This window comes from Budorcas taxicolor, chromosome 9 (genome assembly GCF_023091745.1).
Source record: "Budorcas taxicolor isolate Tak-1 chromosome 9, Takin1.1, whole genome shotgun sequence".
Lineage (NCBI taxonomy): Eukaryota > Metazoa > Chordata > Mammalia > Artiodactyla > Bovidae > Budorcas > Budorcas taxicolor.
Window position 1 is genome coordinate 27,024,667 of NC_068918.1, and position 19,823 is coordinate 27,044,489.

Genomic DNA, 19,823 nt, shown 5'->3' on the forward strand with positions numbered 1-19,823 from the left:
TGGCGACCCCATGGACCGCAACCTACCAGGCTCCTCCGTCCATGGGATTTTCTAGGCAAGAGTACTGGAGTGGGGTGCCATTGCCTTCTCCACAGTATGTTCAAAGTACTGCACAATTGCACTCATCTCACATGCTAGCAAAGTCATGCTCTAAATTCTCCAAGCCAGGCTTCAGCAATACGTGAACCGTGAGCTTCCAGATGGTCAAGATGGTTTTAGAAAAGCAGAGGAACCAGAGATCAAATTGTCAACATCCACTGGATCATTGAAAAAGTAAGAGAGTTCAAGAAAAACATCTGTTTCTGCTTTATTGAGTATGCCAAAGCCTTTGACTGTGTAGATCACACAAACTGTGGAAAATTCTTCAAGAGATGGGAATACCAGACCACCTGACCTTTCTCCTGAGAAATCTGTATGCAGGTCAAGAAGCAACAGTTAGAACCAGACATGGAACAACAGACTGGCTCCAAATTGGAAAAGGAGTACGTCAAGGCTGTATACTGTCACCCTGTTTACTTAACTTACCTGCAGAGCACATCATGCGAAATGCCTGGCTTAATAAAGCACAAGCTGGAATCAAGATTGCTGGGAGAAATATCAATAACCTCAGATATGCAGATGATACCACCCTTATGGCAGAAAGTGAAGAAGAACTAAAGAGCCTCTTGATGAAAGTGAAAGAAGAGAGTGAAAAAGCAGGCTTAGAACTGAACATTCAGAAGATATGGCATCTGGTCCCATCACTTCATGGCAAATAGATGGGGAAACAATGGAAACAGTGAGAGACTTTACTTTTTGTTGGGCTCCAAAATCACTGCAGGTGGTGACTGCAGCCATGAAATTAAAAGATGCTTGCTCCTTGGGAGAAAAGCTATGACCAACATAGACAATGTACTAAAAGCAGAGACATTACTTTGCCAGCAAAGATCTGTCTAGTCAAAGCTATATTTTTTCCAGTAGTCATGCATGCATGTGAGAGTTGGACTATAAAGAAAGATGAGCACTGAAGAATTGATGCTTTTGAACTGTGGTGTTAGAGAACACTTTTGAGAGTCCCTTGGACTGCAAGGAGATACAACCAATCCATCCTAAAGGAGATCAGTCCTGAATATTCACTTGAAGGACTGATGTTGAAGCTGAAACTCCAATCCTTTGGCCACCTGATGCAAAGAACCGACTCATTTGAAAAGACCCTGATGCTGGGAAAGATTGAAGGTGGGAGGAGAAGGGGACAGCAGAGGATGAGATGGTTGGATGGCATCACTGACTCGATGGACATGAGTTTTGGCAAGCTCCAGGAGTTGGTGATGGACAGCCAGGCCTGCTGTGCTGCAGTCCATGCTGTCACAGAGTCAGACACTACTGGTCAACTGAACTCACTGAATACACTTGTGTTTGCCTCCAGAATTTAGACTTAGTAAGTATTTGTTGAATGAATGGGTGAATGAATGACTGGTCAAACTAATTCATGGCATGGTCAATCATGTATGAATGATGCTGGACACTCCTGAAGCATCACCACCTGTTTTCCTGACCCTGGTTTAGTCACAGGCACAACTGCCATTGCTGAGTCATGCTTCCTCTGAGTCCTATTTTTCTACTTCTCCAGTCTGTAGATCATCATTTTCTTTGGGAAAAAGGATAAAAGCAAAAGAGGAGTTGAACAGTTAACTTCCTCCCAGATATTTATAGGTATTATAATGTCTGCTTTTGACCGAAGTGTTTCTTCTTCTAGCTACAAATATAATTAAAAATTCCTTTTCTGCAATTTTCTCTGCATTTCTTACAGCAGCTTTGGTTGAAAGCTGTGGAAGCTACCCCAAAATCTTACCCTGCTCTTTATATCTCTGTGACCCATTATTTCAGTCTTAGCCTGTGGCTCTAAGAACAAAGTCAGAGATCTAAAGTGTCCATGATCTAGTTAAATTTAGTCTAATCCATTTCTACAAACTTAGGCTCTGAGACAGTCCTCAGAAATGCAGGTCACTCAATGTGAAGAGCCCGAGATGAGAGTTGGGGAACAAACTTTTGTCAGTTTACCCTTAATATTGAAATGACAACTTCCCACACAGGATAGTTGAAAGGTGAAAGAAGCCATCATCATTTACTGTCAATTTGATACTTATATAAGACTAGCTCAGAAAACTAATATATTTTCCTTAAAAATAATATATTTAGAAAGTTTATATAGTAGATGTCACATTAAGTGCTTTTTATGACTTTTTAAGGAGTGGCTGAGCAGAATTTTTGGAAGTGATCTAGGGGTTTGAGTCTACAATTTTCCCAGAATCTCAGCTTTTATGATTAAATCATCTTTCCTTTCTACTGACACTTGCCTCTTGCTTATTGGATTTTGAGCTGTGAGTAGCCAACCTGAGTTTGGTAACACTAATATTACCTAAAAAATTAAAGTTATCATTTTCTTTCATTTTAATTTTAGAGTTATCATTGTCTTATGCAATAATCAGGTGATGTTCTTCAATGTAATAGCAGTCATGTCTCATGTTTCCTTTTAGCCTTTCTGAAAAAGAAGTAACAGTTTTATATTATAGTGAAATTCACACAAATGGGCTGTGATTTTCACTTTCAAATAAGATTATTCCTTCAAAAAGTGGAGGAATCAAATTTCATTCCAAATTACACAACTAGCTATATTAAGGCATGGTTGTCTACTCACCTATGTAAACCTGCAGGTTTATGCCAGATGAAACAATCTGGCTATAGGATTTTCAAGATTTATAGAGGAAACTCAAGTGTTTGGGAGGTGTTTTTCTTTGAGATTATCCAAAGCTTTAGGGAAGAAAGAAATATGATCATAGGGTTTAAAATGTAAAATCCAGGATGAAAATACCTCAGAAGAAATTGCAATGCTTTGTTGAATCATTTGATATCCTTGCACTTCTGAGAAAATAAAAGAAATGTAGATACTGTGAAACAAAGATAAAGTAAAATTTTAAAAAGAAAAAAACTGGGGTTAGTATAAATCAATATCTAAATATTTCTATGCCCAGATATATCTTGAGTGTTTTTTTTCTTATTCTAAAATCAGTGTAGGTATTCAGATTTGTTAAATAAACTGTTACTGAGAATATTTCCAGAATTGTTCAAGTGTACTAGAAATCATCTTATTCTTGTTTTCAGGAGACTGTGGGTAGTTGGGAGAGGATACAGTTGCAAATGAGTGAGCAATGAGTTTGTATTATGTTTTCTATGATAAAAATGTTTATAAAAATTTCTACTTAGTTATATCAAACATTATTTTTGCAGCTCACAGGCATGTTGATAATTCCTTTCTCTTGTTTAGAAGTAAATTGAAGTGGATGCTTTGAATTGAATTACAAAGAAAATTAGTTTCAAAGATCAGAGCTCTTTTGAACCAGGCCATTCTGAGTTATGAGTGATATACTGTTATTTTTGAAGCTCTTGCTTCTTAACGATAATTTTCTGTTTCTTCCAATGAGATTCTAAATTCTTTCCATATATTCCTTATCACAGAATTCATGCTTTAAGCATCTTTTGCACATTTTATATTGTAAAAGCCAGTGTCTGCACAGAAAAATCATTTAATATTTGCTATGGCCACTGGGATGTCATACTTTAACATTCACTTTTTTTAAATTGTCACTATAATTAAACAGAGTTGGCAGAGTAGATCTCAGATGCAAATATCCTAAACTAAACACAGTGTTTTGCTAAAATATTCACAGCTGATCAACAATCCATTAATAGACATTTTTGAAACATGTCAGAGAATTCTCTAGAGGATTCACTCTATATAAGGTTGTTCCAGAGATAGTATTTTAAGTCAAATTATGATTTTTTTCCATAATATACTATCATTCTTGGACCTACCATATTATCCAGTTGGCCAGCATTTAAAACTTAATTGTTAAGTATATTCATCCTGAAATTTAACTTCCTTGTACTTACCTTTGTTTGTTTAAATATCCATAAACAGGCAGACTTCTATCTGGAAGTCTTATTACACTAAGAAACTTAGATACAAGGCACTTTAAAATTCAAGCTATTTTCATATACTGTTACTGAATAAAAGAAAATGAGAACTATTTAGTGAATAAAGACTCTTCAGTCATTTTCTCACATAGTAACAGGATGCTGTTTACACCTACACAGCTTTTCACTGGCTGATTTTATTTCTTTGTTCAGTATGAAGTAATTACATTGCAGTTTCATTGCTGCAGATATTTCCAGATGCCATCAAGATGAGAGAGCTAAAGTCACATCACTCTAGGTAGCAGACAAAGGCAAACAGTTAATCAAACTGTGACCGTGATTAGCTGGATAAAAAGTGATCGTTTCTAGTAGTTCTGCAGCACCTGCGTTTCCTCAGAATGTAGCTCTGGAGCATATATGGTCGGCTCAGCAAATTCCAATATTGCAATTAAGAAATAAAGTAAAGCATTTTAGAGAAGAAGATTAGCAGAGACACAAAATGCAGACTTGAAAGGAAAACAGTGCTTAAAAAAATTGTGTAAACTTATAATTTTGTGTATAAAATGGGCAAATGTCTGTAATAATCTCACAAAATCATCCTTAGACGGTGAGGAAGACAAACATTTGGAAGCCATGGTAATGGTGGTAATCCTGCAAGATGAACTGCCTATAAGAAAAGGAAAAGACATGGGAATACCTCTAATGCATCTGAAGAGTATTAAATACGGATTAAGGTTGTATTAACATAACGAAATAACCAGTCAGGCTTGAAAAATGAGTATCGCCCTTTCACTGTTTCTAATAATTATGTCGAGGAGCAGGCAGTTGCTTGTTTGCATTATGCACATCCAACACTGATATGCTTCTTATCTTTATGTCAGAAATGTGGAGACTAGAATGCAAAGGTGTGCATTGCATATAGCACTTTAAAGATGCCTACTGATCTCTTAAGAAATTCAAATAATCAAAGCTTTGGTGAAAAATTAAAGTAATATATTATCTCCATATTTGAACAAAGCAACAGGGGGCTAGAAATTTATAAAATTGTAAATCTAAGTCTATGATACAGAATTTCAACTGTAAAGAGCACCTTTGTTTCAAGGAACTTTTCTTCATTCATCCATGAATGACCAGTCTGAATTTTAACATATGTTCAAATTCCCAGTACTGAATCAACCATGACAGGGCATCCTTAATCATCAAGAATAGGAGTTTGGCAGAGGTTCAGGCCATTGAGGAGTTTCAGTGTAGAGCAGGCATTTAGTACAAAATAGCCACCTTTATTGTCATCAATGCTCCAAGAATCCACAGAGTAATTAGACTAGGTCTATAATTCAGCAATTTTACAAAAATTTTTCCTACACATAGCAGAAAGAATAGTCCAGATGACCCCTGAGAATAGACAGTAGACAGTTTGAATCTGAAATTACAAAGACAGAAGTCCTTATCAGTGAACTGAGGTTCAGCTCACCCATCTGAGTCTCTGGGCCTTTTAGACCAAATGTGCTCAGTTGAAACTCAAGAAGTTTATTAAACCATACTCTACCTAGTTTCTGGAAATAATAAACACTCAGAAAGCACTTAAGGAGAAAAAACAGAGTTTAAACAAGATGAGGGAAGATTAAGCACACCTAAACCATGATGAGTTTTCCTCAATCACTTCCATGAGGCCCTGAATACAGAGTAGATGTGGGCCTTATCATGTGGGAAATTCCAGTATAATACATGGCTGAGAAAAATAAAATGAATTGGGGTCTGAAGTTGGAAGGGAGGTAAGGACAAGAATCTGGTACTTTCACTTTATTTTCATTAAAAAATGAAATTTATAGCTCAGAGTGATCTATCATAATTACCAGACAGGATGGTACCACTGCAGGGCTGATGGTTATCAAAAAAATGACCTAACTGGTAAGGAGGAATTTCCCAAGCTTGAGAGTGACAACTATCTCAATGAACTGTTTCAGAATTACTATTTTTATTGAAGTCTCCTTGACAGACAACATTTTTCATTCACCTAAAAACACATATTTCTTTTAAGACTCAAATAAAGCAGTATTAAAATTGTGTGTGTGTGTGTTGAGGTAGAGAATACATCTAAAAAAAATGAACAATAGAATCCATTATATATATATATATATATTTTATATGGGATATGGACTTTTCCTTTGTATTTGATTCAGAACATAACAATGACTGCAGAGTAATGGTTTAGTCTTTTACTTGCTTACTGGCACAACACTCTCTCCTTTTTTCTAAGCATTGAAAAGTATTCAAACCTCAAAAATACTATACTTTTGTATTTAACGTAAATACGGTGAATTTTCTAAACTTCATAGTTTTGGTACATTATTAGAGGAATGTTTTACAACTTTCTGCTTTCTTTTTGTTTGTTTGCTTTTAAATTTTTAGTTCACTTGTGCTAAGATCATGGCATTTGGTCCCATCACTTCATGGGAAATAGATGGGGAAACGGTGGAAACAGTGACAGACTTTATTTTTGGGGGCTCCAAAATCACTGCAGATGGTGACTGCAGCCATAAAATTAAAAGATGCTTACTCCTTGGAAGAAAAGTTATGACAAACCTAGATAGCATATTCAAAAGCAGAGACATTACTTTGTCAACAAAGGTCCACCTAATTAAGGCTATTGGTTTTCCAGTGGTCATGTATGGATGTGAGAGTTGGTCTGTGAAGAAGCCTGAGCACTGAAGAACTGATGCTTTTGAACTGCAGTGTTGGAGAAGACTCTTGAGAGTCCCTTGGACTGCAAGCAGATCCAACCAGTCCATTCTGAAGGAGGTCAGTCCTGGGTGTTCACTGGAGGGACTGATGCTGAAGCTGAAACTCGAATAGTCTGGCCACCTAATGCAAAGAGCTGACTCATTGGAAAAGATTCTGATGCTGGGAGGGATTGAGGGCAGGAAAAGGGGATGACAGAGGATGAGATGGTTGGATGGCATCACCAACTCAATGGACATGAGTTTGGGTGGACTCCAGGAGTTGGTGATGGACGGGAGGCCTGGCGTGCTGCGGTTTGTGGGGTCTCAAAGAGTCGGACATGACTGAATGACTGAACTGAACTGAGCTAAAACAAATAGACTGCCAGTTTCTTCTCCAGCAAAAATGGGTTTATTTAGATCAACAAAGACTTAAATTGGGGTTTGTGACCATGGGGTGCCACATGCTAGTTTCCACACAGTAAGGAGAGGAAAACTTTCTTAAAGAGAGGGAAAAGAAGTTGGGCAGGTTATACTAAACAAAGAGTGCACTGGAGGAAATAAGAGTTCAAAATATAGGTGCTTTTCATTGGCTGAATTGTGACAATCTCTCATTGACTGAACTCTCACTAAGTAAGAAGAAAGTTTTCTTCTTCCTGCTGGGCTCTGCTATTGTAGACTCTGAGATTGTCCCCTTCTCCCCTCCTGATTCTATTTCAATTGAGGTTTCTGTTTAATAATGTTTACAGCTCTATGAAAATATGCCTAATGATGGACTTGATACCTTGAGAGATGAAAAAGGAGAGCATGGTGCATAATTCCTAACCACAAACAGTAGATGAAGGACCCAGTTCTGTGAGTGAAACAATGGCTGCTTAAACAGGGTATCAGCGTAAATGGGATGAGCCAAGTAGGGCTTCCTAAAGAGCTAGAAGATTTAAAGTGAGAAACATTAGTATTAGTCAGGCTTAAACAGCCAATCAATATTATTTTTAGCTGTCAAGAGATGAAGTCGTAAATCACAAATCAAAAAATCAAATTAACATCAATGCATATCTCAGCCCTCTGCAATAAAGATATATCTGCTCCAAACTGTCAATAGTATAGCTGTTAAGAAACTGATTGAAACAGAATAGGTGCAACCTATCATTTTATTTTTTCAAAGCTCTTTATTTCTGGATTTCCCTAAACTCTCAGAGTCTAACCTGTCTGAATTTCCTCTTTCTCCTTCTCTCATTTCTTCTTTCTCTCTTTCTCTAATGAACCTATTTTGATGAAGATCCAATTATATTTTAATGGAAAAGAACATCTTGTAATTAGAAGTGAGGACCACAAGTTGTCAGAGATAAAAGAGTAAATCAAGAAATAGTGTAGTAAAAGTTGCATCAGCAAGACAAAAAAAAAAAAAATTGACTCAGAGATATATTTTTAAAATATTTAAAATTTTCATAAAAGTGAATGGAAAGATTGAAGATGACTATTTCTAAACTTCATGAGAATCAGCCTCAGCGACTATAAACAATGATATCAGCCAGCATCAGTGAGTACAAAGGATATTGCATTCACCTGTATACACCTTGCAGTATCAAATTCTTTCTTCTCCATTTCCTCAATTAATCTTTGTCAGAAAACACTTGGATTTCTATTACTCATACTCTTTTGTCTTTGCTTCTATTATTTTAAGCAAAAATAATGAGACTGTACTTTCCTTTTTGTGATTTCAAAAAATTCTTCAGCTGGGTTTAGCATGTTATTTTTAAATTCTTTTTTCCCCTCCTTTTTATGGTAAAACGTATGTAACATAAAATTTACTATATTAATCATTTCTAAATGCACAGTTCAGAAGGACTAAGCATATTCATATTCTTGTGCAACTATCACCACTCTCCTTTTCTAAACTCTTTACATCTTGCAAAACTAAAAACTATGCCCATTAAAAATGGTAAGTGGATAATATTCATCCAAAATTTTGAAAGAAATTACACAAAATATAATATGATAATTTTGGCTGTCATTTTTATTACTTTAATTTACTCTAAATTCTACTCATAGACTTTTCCTTTGGACCTAATTGTTCTATATAAGAAATTTCTCTTAAATTTGACTTCACATTCATTCACTGCATTAATTAATTGAAGACAAGGGAATAAGAAAATGAGAAAGAGTCTCATTACTGACTTAATTGAATAGAAAACTTGAGATATGAAATAATGAAAAAAGAGCAAAATGTATTTCCACAATCAATTGATCATTTTATACAAATCTTATATTATCTCATTCTTCCTATTAACCATTTTATTTACTTTTCCATGTGTTCTTCCTTTGTTTAATAAGAAACAAAAGCACACAAGGTTGAATTTCTATTTTCTACTACTACTGTATTTTTTACAGGCACAAGCAAAGCTAAATCTAATCTCTTATTTCGTCGGCTTTATGACTCTTCATGTATCTATTTTATACACCTGAACAATATGTTTTTACTTTTTGGTAAAACCATACATTTAACACACTGGTAAAATTAGTTTTATGTATTGGTAGGAATTGGAACCAACAGACATAGACATAGAGTGAACACAGACATTTTAGAAATCAGTGAACGAAACTGGACCTGAATGGGTGAATTTAACTCAGATGATCATTATATCTACTACTGTGGGCAAGAATCCCTCAGAAGAAATGAAGTAGCCCTCATAGTCAACAAAAGAGTCCAAAATGCAGTACTTGGGTGTAATCTCAAAAATGACAGAATGATATCACTGTTCTTTTCAAAGGCAAGCCATTCAATATCACAGGGATCCAAGTCTAAGCTCCAACCAGTAATGCAGAAGAAGCTGACGTAGAACTGTCCTATGAAGACCTACAAGTCCTTTTAGAAAAAACAACAACAAAAAAACAAAAAAAGATGTCATTTTTCATCATACGGGACTGGAATGTAAAAGCAGGAAGACAAGAGATACCTGGAATAACAGGAAAGTTTGGCCTTTGAGTATAAAATGAAGCAGGGCAAAGGCTAACAGAGTTTTGCCAAGAGAACACACTGGTCATAGCAAACACCCTCTTCCAACAACACAAGACACAACTCTACACATGGACATCCCCAGATACTCAGTACCAAAATCAGATTGATTATATTATTTTCAGCTAAAGATGGAGCAGCTCTATACAGTCAGCAAAAACAAGACCAGGAGCTTGCAAAATTCAGACATAAATTGAAGAAAATAGGGAAACCACTAGGCTATTCAGGTATGACTTTAATCAAATCCCTTACAATTATACAACGGAAGTGACAAATAGATTCAAGGGACTAGATCTGGTAGACAGAGTGCCTGAAAAACTATGGACAGAGGTTTGTAACATTGAATAGAGAGGTGCTGATCAAAACCATCCCCAAGAAAAAGAAATGCAAAAAGGCAAAATGGTTGTCTGAAGAGGCTTTACAAACAGCTGAGAAAAGAAAATAACTGAAAGGCAAAGGAGAAAAGGAAAGATACACCCATTTGAATGCAGACTTCCAAAGAATAGCAAGGAGAGTTAAGAAAGCCTTACTAAGTAAACAATGAGAAGAAACAGAGGAAAATAATAGAATGGTAAGAAGAGGTGGCAAGAATACACAGAACTGTACAAAAAAGATCTTCACGACCCAGATAATCATGATAATGTGGCCACTAATCTAGAGCCAGACATCTTGGAATGTGAAGTCAAGTGGGCCTTAGAAAACATCACTATGAACAAAGCTAGTGGAGGTAATGGAATTCCAATTGAGCTGTTTCAAATCCTGAAAGATAATGCTGTGAAAGTGCTGCACTCAATATGCGAGCAAATTTGGAAAACTCAGCAGTGGCCACAGGACTGGAAAAGGTCAGTTTTCATTCCAGTCCCAAAGAAAGGCAATGCCAAAGAATGCTCAAACTACCACACAATTGCACTCATCTCACATGCTAGTAAAGTAATGCTCAAAATTCTCCAAGCCAGGCTTCAGCAATACATGAACCATGAACTCCCTGATGTTAAGGCTGGTTTTAGAAAAGGCAGAGGAACCAGAGATCAAATTGCCAACATCCGCTGGATCATGGAAAAAGCAAGAGAGTTCCAGAAAAACATCTATTTCTGCTTTATTGACTATGTCAAAGCCTTGTGTGGATCACAAGAAACTGTGGAAAATTCTGAAAGAGATGGGAATACCAGACCACCCGACCTGCCTCTTGAGAAACCTGTAGGCAGGTCAGGAAGCAACAGTTAGAACTGGACATGGAACAACAGACTGGTTCCAAATAGGAAAAGGAGTACGTTAAGGGTGTATATTGTCACCCTGCTTATTTAACTTCTATGCAGAATACATCATGAGAAATGCTGGACTCGAAGAAACACAAGCTGGAATCAAGATTGCTGGGAGAAATATCAATAACCTCAGATATGCAGATGACATCACCCTTATGGCCGAAAGTGAAGAGGAGCTAAAAAAGCCTCTTGATGAAAGTGAAAGAGGAAAGTGAAAAAGTTGGCCTAAAGCTCAACATTCAGAAAACGAATATCATGGCATCCAGTCCCATCACTTCATGGGAAATAGATGGGGAAATAGTGGAAACAGTGTCAGACTTTATTTTTCTGGGCTCCAGAATCACTGCAGATGGTGACTGCAGCCATGAAATTAAAAGACGCTTACTCCTTGGAAGTTAAGTTATGAGCAACCTAGATAGCATATTCAAAAGCAGAGACATAATTTTGCTGACTAAGGTCCGTCTAGTCAAGGCTTTGTTTTTTCCAGTGGTCATATATGGATGTGAGAGTTGGACTGTGAAGAAGGCTGAGTGCCAAAGAATTGATGCTTTTGAACTGTGGTGTTGGAGAAGACTCTTGAGAGTCCCTTGGACTGCAAGCAGATCCAACCAGTCCATTCTGAAGGAGATCAGCCCTGGGATTTCTTTGGAAGGAATGATGCTAAAGCTGAAACTCCAGTACTTTGGTCACTTCATGCAAAGAGTTGACTCATTGGAAAAAACTCTGATGCTGGGATGGATTGGGGGCAGGAGGAGAAGGGGACGACCGAGGATGAGATGGCTGGATGGCATCACGGACTCGATGGACGTGAGTGAGTGAACTCCAGGAGTTGGTGATGGACAGGGAGGCCTGATGTGCTGCGATTCATGGGGTTGCAAAGAGTCGGACATGACTGAGTGACTGAACTGAACTGAACTTGCCTGCCTACTGAGAAACCTGTATGCAGGTCAAGAAGCAAGAGTTAGAACTGGACATGGAACATCAGACTGGTTCAAAAAAAGGAATACATCAAGGCTGTATATTGTCACCTTGCTTATTTAACTTATATGCAGAGTACATCATGTGAAATGCCAGGTTGGATGAAGCACAAGCCAGAATCAAGTTTGCTGGGAGAAATATCAATAACCTCAGATATGCAGATGATGCCACCCTTATAGCAGAAAGCAAAGAGGAACTAAACAGCCTCTTGATGAAGGTGAAAAAGGACAGTGAAAAAGTTGGCTTTAATCTCAACATTCAAAAAATGAAAGGCATGGCATCTGGTCCTATGAGTTCATGGCAAATAGATGGGGAAGCAATGGAAACTGTGAGAGACTATTTTGGGTTGGGGGGGGGGCTCCAAAATTGCTGCAGATTGTGACTGCCGCCATGAAATTAAAAGACGCTTGCTTCTTGGAAAAAACCTATGACAAATCTAGACAGCATATTAAAAAGTAAGGACATTACCTTGTCAACAAAGGCTGTATAGTCAAATCTATGCTTTTTCCAGTAGTCATGGTTTTGTATGGATGTTACAGTTGGACCATAAATTTGAGCACCGACGAATTGATGCTTTTAAACAGTGGTGTTGGAGAAGACTCTTGAGAGTCCCTTGGACAGTAACGAGATCAAACCAGTCAATACTAAAGGAAATCAATCCTGAATATTCATTGGAAGGACTGATGCTGAAGCTGAAGCTCCAATAATTTGACCACCTGATGCAGAGAGCTAATTCATTAGAAAAGACACTGATGCTGGGAAAGATTGAGGGTAGGAAGAGAAGAGGATGACAGAGGGTGAAATGGTTGGACAGCATCAGCCAATCAATGGACATGAGTTTGAGCAAGCTCAGGGAGACAGTGGACAGTGAGGCCTGGAGTGCTGTGTCTGTGCTTCATTCCAGCTCTGCAAGTTGGACACAACTGAGCAACTGAACAGCAACCAAAGGTGGAGATTTTAGGAATTGCCTGGTATTTAGAACCCACATTCTGAGCAGAGTATCTCAAAGTCAAATGCTTACAAGTGTCAAAAAATTGAATAAAGTGGCAGGTGTAAGCACACAGGTGAGTGGAAAGAACTGTGGAGAACGCAGGGTTGCAGGAAGTGAAGTGAAGTGAAGTCGCTCAGTCGTGTCCGACTCTTTGCGATCCCATGGACTGTAGCCTATCAGGCTCCTCCGTCCATGGGATTTTCCAGGCAAGAGTACTGGAGTGGGTTGCCATTTCCTTCTCCAGGGGATCTTCCTGACCCAAGGTTCGAACCCAGGTCTCCTGCATTGCAGGCAGATGCTTTATTACCCTCTGAGCCACCAGGGAAGCCTGAAGCCAGAAATTTTGTTTTCATATAAAATTTCCTAAATTTTAAATGCTCACACAATTTTAAATCTCCGTAAACTAAACAAAAGTATGCCAAACATGTTTTGTAAACCTTCAGTTTCCAACTGGTGATTTAAACATATATATCCATTTTTTCACATTAGACATTGCAGAGAGAAGTTTTCCATGTTCTATTAAGAGTATCTGCAGACCCTTGAGAAAGATAGCTTAGATGTTGTCAAGACTTCTGCTTTTAAATATGCCTCCTCTTGATTTAATGATAACTCAAATTTGTCTAAAGAAACCTTTATTTAAATTGGAAAAAGAGAAAGCTTTCTTTCCAACTTTCACATCCTTCTCTTTCCTCTTATAATTCTCTCTTTTCTCAATGTAGGAAAGTCTGGGAATATGATACTTGCTAATTTTATTATTTCTCTTTATTATTCATAGAAAAATTATAAATACTCTTTTAAAACAGTATGCCATCTTTCAATATATGCATTATGTATTCTGGAACTAGTATGTTTTAAATGAATATAAAATTATCATAAATATTTTCGATAAGAATTCTTAATAATTTCTCATCAATTATGTTTCTCCTACTAGCTTCCATTTGGAGAATCTCTGTGTGTTCGTTTCAGATCCCCAAGCTTATATTCTATTTTTTTCAGTGCATGGAACTCTTTTCTAGTATTTCTACTACTCTAGTTACTAAGTTCTTATTTATTTATTTGAAAGAACTATGTTTTTTTCTGTCAACTTAACTTTCTTGAAATTTATTTTGTTAACATGCATTGATATCCTGACTTACAAAATAATTGAGCTCTACAAAAGTTATCCAATTATGAAAACTCAGTGAAGAAAGTTGGCATTTAAAGGAACTCTATAATAAGTATTTTACAAAGCAAGTAATGAACCCCTATTTAATTTATTCTTTATATGCAGCATTTTGCAAATGTTAGATTTATTCATAGCAAATGTGCATTTCACTGACATCTTTCTTTAGATTAGAATTTGAAAAATACAAAGAAGTCATCTTACATTACTATGAATTATTCAGATTTCTGTGCTATTAATACAATATATATTCTAATATTCAAAGTCGATCCAAAAATATCTGAAGTATGCGCCTGAGTGTGCATGCGTGCATACAGGCCCATTCTAAAGCACAAACACATGCACACACATACACAATTTTCCTACTGAATTGCAAGGCAGTTTTAACAATTTCTAGGTAAAGGATATATTTACATTTGATCGTTTCAAATAATTACCACAACTAATAATTATTTCTGGGGTGGGGCAGCGGGTGAGATTTATAGTGAGGTTGCGTTATCACGGGGCAAAGTCCATGGTTCTCCAGAATCCATTCTGACAAGACTCAATTTTCTTGTTACCGAAGTGACATTTAACATACACTTGACCTTCACCTCAAATTCTAAAATTGTCAGTTTTCTTTATGATAGCCTCCAGTTAAGAAATTAATCAAAAGTTTAGGAAAATAAATTAGTTATTTAACTTTTGTCACTCAGCACCAAAAATAATGTGAGAAGTTTCTTGCGCTGATAGGAAATATGCAGTGTATTTCTTTATTTAATCAATTGGTATTTTTTTACTTTGCCCTAACTATCTTGAACTTCTCGGGGACAGTGATTTTCCTGCCAGTCTGTGTAGTCAGTCACTCACATAAGCAGTCACAGGACAAATTTCATTATCATTTGAAAGTTGTATTATATCTCGCTCTTGACTGTGCCTCCTAATGCTTTATATCTCTCACTCCTAAATTTCTGCTGGCCTAGATCTTTATCTTTACTAAGATAGAAACCTGTAGCTGTCACAGTTGTACATATTCTTCCTCATCTCCCAATTCTGGTATCACCTGCCTCTCTTCCAAATTAAAACCTTTCTAACCAGCTGCTAATATTATACTTTTCCAACTATCCTTTTGCCACTATGATCCACATTGCCTACTCAAAGTTTATCATGGCTCCAATTATGGAAACTTATTTGATCTTGCTCTTCTGGATTTTCTAGAGAAAGTAATAAAACAGTGATGAATGAGCAGATGTACCATCAGTCATTTCGTATATTCAAACTCAATTAAAATTGCAGTCTTGCCTAACAACTGTTTCATATTTTATCATTGATTCTTATGTTGGCAACTGTAACCCTTCTGCAATATTAATTGGAAACTATCCAACCACATTTCCCCTTATTTAAAAACAGTCTACTTTATTTGCAGCCTCATAACTTCCTTAATAGCAACATAATCCCATCTGCATTTTTTTCTCCTTGTTCAAGCTAATTACTAAATTATCCTCTCTGATTTACCCTGTTAAGCCGCTTTTGACATAAATATAAACTTTAGATAAACTTTACAACCCTCAGATACAGTGACTAAACCAGAGAAGTTGACTATTCTTAGAGAAGAATTCTATAAATGTATATATTTGTTCACTTTTATTCATGATGAACAATAACAAAACCAAACTCCCAAATAGGCTTTTCACAATTCCTGGCAATCTCTTCTGTTTGGCTTGTTAGTGCCACTTCCCAGGAGGATTATTTCTTAGATAATCTTCCTCACTCAGATGTCCCAGTCTCCTATACCCTTTTCTCAATAACCACCCATAGCTGATGATCTCACCCAGTATTTTCACTGCCTTCGTCCTCTCCCCAACAAACCCATAATCCTGTCCAGATTAGCTCCATCTATTTCTTCACCACTTTTATAATGAAAGGAGCATCATTCCTTCTACCAAAGGCTAGTCTTCCATGTGTGCTCTGAAGCCCATCCATTTGACTCTTCTGAAACCTCTGCTTCTTGATTAGTTCTTCCTCTCTCCTTCCCTCTATGCAATCATGTCAGCAAAACATCTAGTATCTTCAACCATTATGTAAAAGGAAAACAAGCATCCAATGCCACACTCTCTCCCACTACTTGGTCATATTCTTGACCTCTCTCAGAGCCGACCTGCCCAGAAGGTTTGTCTGTATGGCTATCTCCAACCAAATCTATTTCCCTGCTGTTCCACTAGCCATTTCTGTTAAGGTCACCGATATTGCTAATGGTATTTCTATACTTAGCTTGCATGATATCCTACCAAGTTAAGTTACACATGTGTTCTTAAAATTCTCTTCTCTCCTGGCTTTCAAGAATGACATGTTTTGCTCTCTTTCCTTATCTTACTGATCCTTTTTCATGATCTCCTTTCTATTTCCTTCTCCTTCACCAGTTTCTACATATTGGAGTCATTTGTGGTTTAAACTTGAACTCTCCTCTCTATACATATGCTTTTACATGTAGTCACTCAGTCAGTTCAGTCGCTTAGTTGTGTCCGACTCTTTGCGACCCCATGAACCACAGCACGCCAGGCCTCCCTGTCCATCACCAACTCCCAGAGTCCACCCAAACCCACGTCCATCGAATAGGTTATCCCATTCAGAAATTGTAGTCAACTTATATATATTGTGAAGAAACAAATGCATTCCATTGTTGAGTAAACATAAATCCTATAAAAAGACATATCTTTTAAATTTTTGATTAAAGTCTTAAGGTTAAAATTTAGATTATGGAAATAAAAACTGAAGCTTTTAGTTACCAATTGAATAAATTGGACAGTCTCTTGATCTTTTTACTGTAGGCAGTCATATCTAGGACTGAGATTCAAAATAACAAGAAATAGTATATGTAAACATTTTAACTTAAGAACTTTGCCCACTTAGTACTCTTCTATTTGCATTCTTTATAAATTTATGTGGTCATCAGAATATATATATATATATATATATATATATATATATATATAGGGGATTTTTATAATCTTACTGTAAATGTCAATTTCAACAAAACATTTGAGCATTAAAAAATGTGTTTTATGCCAAACAGAAGTGAATTAATAATTTTGTAATTAGTCAGTTAAAGAAATAAAAGTCTGTAAATTCTGAGTTCTGTAAGGAAAATGAGGCTGTGAACCATTTCCTGAACAGGACCTGAGTTTCTATTCTCTATATTTTTCATAAAAGGGTAATACTCACCCATCATTCTTTGGAATAAATAACTTGTCTTATTAATTATCTCATATACTTCTTAAACCCTGATTATCTCTGTGCTAAACCTTCTCACTTGTCCCTGTAATTTTCTTAATCTCTTTTGTATTTCATACATTTTTTATTCTCAAATCTATTTTGAAAAACTTCTTCAGCTGTATCAACCTTTCAGTAAATCTGTTTGAACTTTTGTCTAAAATTTTGTCTAATGTATCCATTTCATTTTTAATTTGAATTTTTATGGCTTTCTGACTCTAAATTTATATATATATGTATTTAAAATCTTTTAGTCTGCTTTCTGATCTTACATTATTGACTTACATTTGCAAGGCTTTTGAGAAGGTATTTTTAAATACATTCAATACAAAACATGTCATCTTTTCAACATATTCCAGGCTTGAAAATTCCAATTTTTTGAGTCTTTGTGAATCTAACACTGCTCATTGTTGTTTTAGTTAACTCTCACACATGATGCCTTGTTTCCTTAAGTTGTATGTTTTTCTATTTAATTAAGACCCACTAATTTTTCCTGACAATTTATCTCTGAAAATTATTTGAGACTTTGAACAATTTATGTGGAATATTTGCATTTGTTTCTTCTAACGATTTATGGAAAATAAACTAACTTTTCTTTTTTTCCCCTAACTTTTCAACATTAGTTTTTTTCACCACTAAGATACTTTAATTCAGTCAGTAAATTTATGTGAGAACACGTTTATAAATTATGTAGAATTTTTTTTTTACCCCTGTTCAAATTTAGTGTTAGGAAAGGTAAATTTACTTCTTCGTGATATATTTATTTCTTAATTATCTTAATACTGAAAAAATTAGAGAAAAATCATCTCTCTAAAAATATTAAGGTATTTTAAAAATAGATACTAATTAATATAGTGTGATTTGGTGGTATTAAACTAGACAAACAGGTAAATGAACCAAAATGGCAGTCCTGCATATATGGAACCAGACGTGGGATACAAGTGTTATTACAAATAAGTGGCTAAATTATTTTTCATTTTCTACTGAATAAATACTTCTGGAAATTAGGCTATATAGATAGTTATAAATGATATTAGATAGCTATATTAATCTATATAAATACACAAATTTCCAATTGATTAAGATTTAAGTGGGATACTGTTTATTATTGAACAGAAATGAGAAATGGATAATGTTTAGTATCTTCATGGGGTGGGATATTATCTTGTGTTTTAAGAAAGTATATTAAGAACTATATATACATAAGTATTCATCTCAGCAGATAAAAAGATGTTGAAGATATATATATTATTATACACTATTTAAGACACGTAAACAATTATTATTTGTATGTGCCTAAAATGTAAAAACAATATAGTGAGTGAAGTCGCTCAGTTGTGTCTGACTCTTTGAGACCCCAAGTACTGTAGCCTACCAGGCTTCTCCATCCAGAGGATTTCCCAGGCAAGAATACTGGAATGGGTTTGCCATTTCCTTTCCCAGGAAATCTTCTTGACCCAGGGATTGAACCCAGGTCTCCTGCACTGTAGGCAGACACTTTACCATCTGAGCCACCTGGGAATATAAGTACATCTTAAATAAATAATTTAAGTGAATGATAGCATTAGAAATGAAAGGAAAAAGTGATAGAGAGTTTTCAGACCACAATTCTAAAGATTAATTTTTAAAGAAATGATAATAAGATAAAATATTAAGATTTGTGTAATTGAGTTACAGGTAAGTATGTCCTTTTTTTTTTTTTGTATGCTCAAAATATTTCCAAACATTTTAAGTGGGTAAAAAAGAAAACAATGGCTATAATTACCTTTATTCTTTCAAAAAATTATATAATCTTCCCTGGAGTGAAGTGTCTTCTTAGGGGCCATGTGCTGCGGAGCATGTTCTGTTCACTCAGATGTTTAAGTATTTTTATCAGTTATGTACTCTGCTATTATAATATCTCTACATTTACAAAAGTAGATAAAACATATTTTTTATTCCCTTCTCCAAATGACAAAATCGTATGCCTACTAGGAATTTTCATGCTATTAGTTGTCATAATGAAAGTGCAGGCAGGATTAGGTCTACTAGAGGATCAGAAAGGCCATAAAGATAGGTAAAAGACAAACATTTCTAGGTTCCTTCTTCTCTGAACACAGCACAAACCATTCTGGCCATTGCGTTGTATCTTCATGGTGATTCTTACAGCAGTTCAGTCATCCCAGATGAATGGTAATATTTATGTCTATAAGACTTTGATATTTATTTGAACATGTGTGTTTCGGTTTTATATTATGTTCTATTTTCCTCCACCAATTCAAATCTTTTCTGAAAGTAAGCAGGGTATAAATTCTAAACTAAAAGCAAGTACTCCTAAAAAGTTTTCATGATGCACAACCATGCAGGGATCAAGGTCACAAGCTTATTAGAAATGATGCACACCCACAGTGCCATTTAATTCAAAAGCTCATTTGTAACTCTGTGAGGTTAACTCATTTACAACAGAGAAAAGTAAGTTGAAGTTTAAACAGTGTATATGAGTTTTCCATTTCTC